Source organism: Euprymna scolopes, chromosome 11 (genome assembly GCF_053919585.1).
Source record: "Euprymna scolopes isolate OS-2025 chromosome 11, ASM5391958v1, whole genome shotgun sequence".
NCBI lineage: Eukaryota > Metazoa > Mollusca > Cephalopoda > Sepiida > Sepiolidae > Euprymna > Euprymna scolopes.
The window spans coordinates 15,022,613-15,031,610 of record NC_136492.1 but is presented as its reverse complement, the minus strand read 5'-3'; the positions used below and the strand labels follow the sequence as shown (position 1 = coordinate 15,031,610).

Sequence of the window (8,998 nt, the reverse complement as noted above, 5' to 3'; positions counted from 1 at the left end):
GCAGTCTCGCCGAATCTCGTGTGCTCTCGCGCACATATGCAAATATGCAAATTTAGAGGACTATGTCTTTGATAAAAACAGGTCACTGAAGCAGATGAAACAGATGTGAAAACGAGTCTACAGAAAGTACTGACGGACGACGCTGCTGCAGTGAGCTCAAGTTTTTTTGTGCTCTTTTTTTTTTTTTTTTTTTTTTTTTTTGCAACGTCATTGACTTTTGCTTAACTTTAATATTGTAGTTTAATTCAATCGCATTTCTCAAAAATCAAGGGGCTCACTTTCTTAGGGGCTAACACTTGATCTCTATATGAGATAATAGACATTCGAATATTCCATTAACGTTCTCCTTAACATCTAAAGTACAAAATGTTTGTGTGTATGTCAAGTATAATTTGAAAGGGTATTTCTCTTTGCGTTTCTGAGTTTTTGAAATCTAAAGAGTAATTTAGAGGATTGGTTATTAATATTATTTGGATTCATCAGACTACTGTTCTCATCTAGAGTGTCATTTTCACAACGTTTCGATCGATGCAGCCTCCGACTTTCTTCCGGTGTATCTTGCCGAACTCGAGAATGTTTCTGTCGAACTCGGGGATTTGGATGGAATTTCGGAGGGAACTCTTTATTTAATTTATAGGGGTGGCATGCTCTTGTTCCGTCAGCCATGATTGAATAGAGATCCTGAATAACTCGTAATTGTATTTTCGGTCGCCCACACCGAGAATTGAACAAAATATCATTTGTAAAATCAATTGTAAAATTGGTGTACTAACTTACGTACCTCTTCCACACCTCTGAGCATCCATCACAGACTCCCTGCCTTCCTTGAATCTCTTATGCCACTCAGAAAGTGATGCTCGATACATGCAAGATGGTCTAAAAGCAATCTGAAGCATTCCATACGATATTGTAGCATTTGTTTTTTCAAGTTTAAAACAGAATTTTATTGCATATCGTTCTTCTAAAGTATCCTCACGTCCAGAATGTATTTTTGAAATTCATCAGCTGTGAGAATCAGGGCTTAATAGAGTGTATTCCAATTCCTGCTGTAGCTGTTCATTTGAATCTGAAACTATAAAAATTGGTAAGTTATCTCATAAGATGTATACCAATAAGATACTGAATTTTCAAGTGTCTACGACAATTTTAAATGCCTGGACCAAAAAAGTCTGGAAACTTATTGGAGGCACTTCGTATATAGATATATACTTAGCTTTATATCTACCTCTGTCTCTTGTGAATGCAATGCTTAAATAAAACAAATAAGAACAAGTAAATGACGTGTATAGAATAGATAAATCACATAAAAAGGGGAGATAAACATGGGGGTAACGACTGAGAAAAGGTAAGAAATAAACCTTAATCACGTCAACGTTTGCCCACCATTTTGAAAAAAACAAAAAACAAAAAAACAAAAAAACAAACAAACAAAAAAAAAACAACACTTCAATCACAATCCTGAAATTGGAAATTGTTAACATATACGTGATCGAGCTTAAGATAAAAAAAAACAAAAAACAAACACATTTGCATTCATGGAAAATAAGATAAATAAAACAACTAAAAAAATTAAATTAAAAAATAAAATAAAGATAAAATAACACTACCCTCAGATCAAATTTAGATTAAGGTTTTTGCATTGTCCGCATCAACGAGGTCTATTGTACACATGGTATAAGGCCATTAATAGAGAACTCTATTACGTTTTTCCCCTTTTCCTTAAATCGGTAGCGTTTTCTTTTTTTTTTTTTTTTAATCTTTCTTTAATTCTGCCGGTCGTAGAGCGAAACTTTCGATCACTCCCCTTTTTTTTCTCTATCACAAATTTTATTTACTGCCAGTGTTCACGTAAATCTTTTCCACTCTTTGCCGCCGCTTAAATCGCATTTAAACTGTATTTCCTTTCCAATCTTCGTCCAATCAAATTTTACTATTTATTTGATTGTTTTAGTAAAACTTGTCGTTCGTGTTTCCGTTTTATGATTTCCGATTTTTAATGGCCGATTTCACCATTTCCGTTCGCCTTCGATGTTCTCTTATTGAACGGTTTTAGTAATTTAATTTTTTTTTATCAAGATGCCAAACATTTCTTAAACATCTACCGATTTGATATCTATCACCCTCCCATACATACATACATACATACATATATACACAAGGCTTCCTTAAATTTGACTAACTATGGATACCCACTGTAAAGGTGACTGCGCGTAAAATTTTTGTGGCAAGAGTTGCGCAATCTCTAACCACACATCTCCTGGGTCGACATTGCTAAATACCAGCGGCAAGTGGAGGTACAGGGCGACAGGAAACAACAAACAAATGCCGAGTTAAGCGGACAGCACATACACCGCCTAGAATTCCCAGATGGTCACCCATCTGGTACTAGCCAAGTTCAACGTTGCTTAACTTTGGTGATCTGACGAGAACCGGTATGTCAACGTGATTATGCCGTATACATACATACATACATACACACACACACACACACAATTGGCCTTCGGGACAAGATCAAAGTGTAGTATCTGTTCTTCAGATGCTGCACTTCAATTTCTTGTTCTCTGTCAGTGGAGGACTGAGTACTCACGACTGAGACAGTTTTTATTTCTTGTTCCTTTTCTCCACGTTAAAAAACGACCCTGGTGTCTAACTCTGTCCCGTGGGAGGCATTGTAAATAGGCACACGCACGCACACACACACACACACACACACACACACACATATATATATGACTACTTCATTTAATCATATAAATTAATATACGAAGATATAATTTTATGTGTAAATTTTCAGTATTTACGTCAACAGTGCTCAAGACATAGGTAGAGCTAGGTAGTAAGTTATGAAAACATATATGACAATTAGGCTACACAGAATATTCCTCGTTTCATTCTCGTGAGAATTCGTCAGGTAAGCCTGAAACGCGGAATATTCTGTGTAGCTTAATTGCCATAAATATTTTCATAACTTTATATATATATATATATATATATATATATATATATATATATATATATATATATATTTAAGGAACTTTGTATGTCTGTGCGAGTTCGTTCCCTATGGACTCGAAAACGACCTGGTAGTGTTCTTGGATAGGTTTTCGATCGGAATGTCTTCGCTAAGTGTCGATAATCGATAATCGAAATAATCCCATGGAAGAAGAAACAGACGATTTTGACCAAAGTTTACAACTTTACACAGCCTAACAGAAGAAGTGGAGTTGAGATGTTTTATTACCTCGCAAGCTGAAATGGCCGACATAAAATCTTTAATATGACAGGGGTGCGTTCGAAATAAATGTTTCTGTTTACAGCACAATTGCAACACGATACTTAACTTTTTAATTTTAATTTTAAATTCAAACTAATACTAAGCCACAACAAAACACATAAAATCAACAGTAGGTTCTTTGATATGACAGGGGCACGTTCGAAATAAATATTTCTGTTTAGAACACAATTAGAAGCATGGTACTTGACCTTTGCATTTTAAACTTTCGCGCAACCCATTATATATCAAAACTAGTGTATTGTAGACTATAATGTATTGTAAACTGAGTCTCTATGAGAGGCATATGAAATTTCCTACCGGTGCACCGCGATGGGTCCCCAACTCGAGCATGCAATCAATCGATTTCGATGACAATAAAAATATGGGAATGTGAATAATTCGTTGATCATCATTCAATCCTGGGCAACGTCGGGTTTCCTGCTAGGATATATATATATATATATATATATATATATATATATATATATATGTATGCATGTATGCATATACATACATACATTTATATACATATGTTTACATATACATGATGATTGCAGCGTCTTGTCAGACGAGTGCCACTCCCTCAGACATTTAAAATCCATGAGCCCAAATGCCTGAGGGAGTATCTATACAAATATGATGTTACAGAGTCTTAGCTTTGTACGACAGCTAAGTCTCTCTCTCGGTTCAAAATGTTGAGATCCAGCAACAAGCAAGAGCAAGATAGCCAGCAACAAATTAAACTGCAGACCAGCTTAATGCGGGTAATGGTCTTCCGCTTTATGGTTTTTTAAATCAGAGATTTGCTTCTCCTAGTAAGGTTGCCTTCGTCACGGCTTACGGGAGCCCTCTCCACCCCAATACACATATACACACACACACACACACACACAAATATACACGGTGCTAGTTGGCCGTTGACCCAGAAAAAGAGTTCATTCGCCCTTTGGAAGGTCTTGTTTTTAATCCTTCAGGGAGACTAGCCGCCCTCCTCACCAAACAAGTCTGGTGGAGGAACCAGTTTAGTCGCCGGTGACCCGACTATGAGGCAGGTAGTACTGGGTTACATGCTACCAGTAGCACATGACATGACCTGACATATATACATACATACATATATATATATACATACATATTTATATATACATGCATATATATATATAGATACATATATATACATACATATTTATATATACATACATATTTATATATACATACATATTTATATACATATAGAATCTATACAGGTTTTTTTTTTTTGCTTACCAATAGATGCAACCGAGATGACAACAGCAAATTTGTTGAGCTTTATCTTATTCCGGTAAGTCTCTTCTTATAGAATGGAATTTACTCTGTTCTCCTAACACTCTAAACTATATATATATATATATATATATATATATATATATATATATATATATATATATATATATATATATATGTATTAGCAGGGAGACACGCTGTTACCCCGGATTTAATGATCAACAGCGAATATTCTATACTTTCAATATTTTTTATTGTTATTGAAATCGGTGAAATCGGTTATTTTTTGTACTCTACATTGCACTGTAGAGAACCTAGTTATAATTTTATAAAATTATTTTCATATAAATATTTAAATAAATATTAAAAAAATGCGCTTCATACAGAAACATCGATTTCCAACGCAGCCTTGTCTTATCAATTAATCTACTCTTGATTTTATTGTGCTTGTGCGGTAATAAAACTTTTCAAATGCACTTGTAATGTTAGGCTGTATAAGGGTATTAACTTTTGGTCAAAACCGGAGGTTTCCTTCTTTAATCGGGGTTTTTTGAGTATCGATTTTCAATAATTATCGAAGGTGGTTCGATCCACACCTATTCAGGTTCACTTCCAGACAGATAAAGTGTTAAATTAAAGGAAATCGGTCCAGACGTTTCGGAGCATATAGGAAACGAACTCACACACATAGACACCCAGAGAAATAGACATAAACAAACACAAAGTGCATTTTATATATATGCACACACGCACACACGCACACACATATATACATATATATATACATATACATATATATATATATATATATATATATATATATATATATATATATATATATATATAGAGAGAGAGAGAGAGAGAGAGAGAGAGAAAGAGATAGGGAAAGAGCCGCATATTCTACGACTTTAGCATCTGCTGGCTACTATAAAGTAAAAAGTCCTTGGCCTTTTGGTCAAGATCAAAGTGTAGCATCTGTTCCGGCAGATACTGCACTTAAGATAATTTGTACCAGTCAATGGAGGGGAAACCCTCTATACTGGGACAATTATTATTTTTGGTAACCAGAGTGACCCCTTTTAGGGGAGCTGGTTTTTACCTCACATTAAAAACGGCCTTGTGCCTAATTTGCTCAGTGGGGGAGCAAATAAATACCATCTGTTCCGGCAGATACTGCAAGCAAAGACCATTGCCCTTGTGGCAATTTTCTGGTCCATGTAGGGGCAACCCTACTTGGGACAGCTGACAAATCACTATCCAGCTCCCATTTCCCATCTCTCGGGAGCTGGTCCCTTTTTCCCTTCCTCCTCCCCTTCACTCCTCACTTTAAAAATCGGCCTTGTGCCTAATTTGCTCGGTGGGGGAGCAAATAAATACCTCAAAGTGTAGTATCTGTTCTTCAGATGCTGCACTTCAATTTCTTGTTCTCTGTTACTGGAGGAGAAATCCTTCACGACTCTTTTCTCCGGGTTAAAAAACGACCCTGGTGTCTAACTCTGTCCCGTGGGGAGGCATAGTAAATAGGTACTATAAAGTAAAACATAATAGTACTCTTAAAATGTCTAAATTCCGATATAAATACTGATTCTATTTTAAATTTCCGATTCTGATAAATTATTGGTTCCGATTCTCTAATTATTTAGCTTTAGACCCGATATCCACCATTCGTTAATTAGAGCCATTGTCAACAAAAGTAAACGTCCCACCTAAGGAATCACTGCTAACACATCTCAACATCACCACACCTATCGAGCTGATTCTATACGTTGAGATAATAGCTCCAAAAGGGAAGCTTCATTTCTATATGAGAGACACGAATATTCGAATATTCTCTCAGATTTCTCTTTTAACTCTCAAACGTTCAGTAAAGAATTGAGAATATTAATTTTCTTGATATGATGTTTGTATATTTTTTGAGATGAGGTTTGATAATTATGTTTTGTATTATTTAAATCATCTTTGTTGTTTTTTTAACAACGTTTCGGCCGATTTAACCCTCGGTTTATTTACTCTTGATGTTATTGGTGAATGGTGAAAAATAGCGCCATTTTTTTGTATAAAGCCATACCCAATCCGTTCGTATATTTTTGAGATGAGGCTTGATAATTATTTTTTGTAATATTTGGACTGTTTAAAATATTGTTCTCATCTTTGTTGCTTTTTTGAACAACGTTTCGACCGTACTCCGACCGTCTTCAGGCGCATTAACAATTCACCAATTAATATCTAGTGTGAATGCACCTGAAGACGGTCGGAGGATACATCAGCGGAAACATTGGGGAAAAACAAACCAAGTTTAGAACTATAGTCCAAACAATCCAAATAATAAAAAAACATAACTTTCTGCTCCCTAATTAAACGATTGACTACGTTATATATCTTTCTTTTACACTCATGGTTTTACTGCATTACGGAACAAAACTTCATCTAATCTGATGGTTGGTTGGTTGTTTTTGTTTTACGGCATATCAACCCTTTCCGGGTTATTTAATGCCGAATCCAAAGATTTTGAAGAAAATTTTTTTAATAGAATATATTTGTTGTTTTCACGTTGGTTTCTATTTAACCCATAGTTGGGACCCTAACAGGTACTACCACTCCGGATCAGAGTGGACCTGGGAGCAATGGTAATTAAAGGGTGGCTCCACACTCGCCAAAGCCCACAAGCTGGGGCCTCACCACTGGATATAGTTTAAGGTCATATCCAGGACCCCCATTGAGGGACTTTTACTCTCTTTAGGTGGGGGGGGGGCAGTCGGCGTATTCTAATGCCCCACCAACAGGGCCCTAATCTGATGGAATATCCGGCTTAGCGTCGTTACTATAGGAAAGACCACTTAAAGAAGACGCACCAATCCTTGTATAAGCCAGTGTAGAGTAGCTATCCTAGGGATTTTATTTAATCTTTTGACACTATATTACTTTGAATATTTAGTCCGAGTTGACACTGAAGTGAAAGCATCCTAATGCCATGTTTTCTTGGCAAATCTCTGTACATAGAAAGCTTTTTTTACAAGGGAATCACCACTTATCAAGGCCCAGAGGAGACTCGAGGATAAGGGTTAACGGGTATACATAAGTAGTGGTAATTTTGTAAATTGGGTTACTTAGGAGGATGGGTCATCAAGAACTTGTTTACGTTGGACTTGAAGACAAGCAAATTGTAGTCAGGAGGGAAGCAGGCAAACGGAAGAGAGTTCCACAGGCTTGCAGTTCTTAGAAAAAAGCTTTGTTCATGGAATCGACGTTTAGCTTTAAGCAGAGATAAAGAGTGTGGGGAATTATTGATAGTGGTTTTTGGCTAGACGAGTGTTTTGTCGTGAAAGTTTGACGAGGGGGGGGCATAGGTTGAGCCCTTATACACCCTAGGACAATGTCTAATGGCTATTCAAATTCTCTCCAAAGCAAGCCAGCCTTGAATAAACCCATGACACAAGAAGGGAAGTAAAGAGAAATCTTAAAAAGAAGAGATATTGCCAATCAAGTCACTACGCAGTGATGGTAATGATATCATAATACTACCAGCAGACAAAGGCAATTTTCGTGTTAATGGATAGAGCGGAATATTGCCAAGAAATTGGCAGGTCTAATAGAATCTGGCGGCAGCTGTAAAGTAAAAAAATAATCTTACTTTGAAAACAGGATAAAAGCTGTCAGAGATTCCCAGTTAGAACAAGGACATAATGCCACCTGCAAAATACAGGCAGCTAGCATTACAGCAAGCTACTACAAATATATGACCTTCCTAATATTCATAAAAACTTCCATTAAGGCCCGATAGTCAACGAATGGAGGGTTCAAGGGTAATTATAATGTACCCAATAATAGGCAAATCTCCATCGCGTCAGGATTTTAGCCCACTTTATTTTAAAAAATTAACAATGTTCCCATTCATTCCAACTAGATGAAGAGTCTAGATGCGGTGAGTCTATTCACGAAGACATCCACTGACTGTGGAATGAGATAAGTTGATTTAGAAACTCACTTGAAATCCAATCGACAATAAAATGGAGCTTTTGACCTCTGTAGAAACAAAATATACCGTGGCGTCGCTAAGAAGGTCTAGCAATGGGGTGACCATTGTCTCCAGTACTGGATAATGTATACATAGAATACTTTTAAAAAATGGTATTAGGATCAACACCATTTAAGCCAAGAATGTGGTGGAGATATGTAGATGACACATTCATACTCTGGCCTCACCAGAAAGGTGCTTAAACATTATTAAGCTATGTGAATTTTATCCGTTCGCTTATACAGTTTACGATGGAAAAAGGAAATTAAAACAAACTATCGTTCCTAGATAAATGCCAGTAATCAGGGATGTATGTCATCTGTTTAAGCAAACTTTCACTGGACAATACGTAACTTCAACTCCCACCATCTATACAATTTAAGGAAAGGACTTGTCCGTTGCCTACAGCACCGATCAAAAGCAATATGTAACAGTAATTAAGAGAA

The 8,998-nt window shown here is 36.3% G+C and overlaps 1 pseudogene; it reads right to left on the bottom strand.

The window, feature by feature from the left end:
* Positions 1–2,342: 2,342 nt before the first annotated feature.
* Positions 2,343–2,459, bottom strand: LOC145288310 (5S ribosomal RNA; annotated as a pseudogene).
* Positions 2,460–8,998: the final 6,539 nt, after the last annotated feature.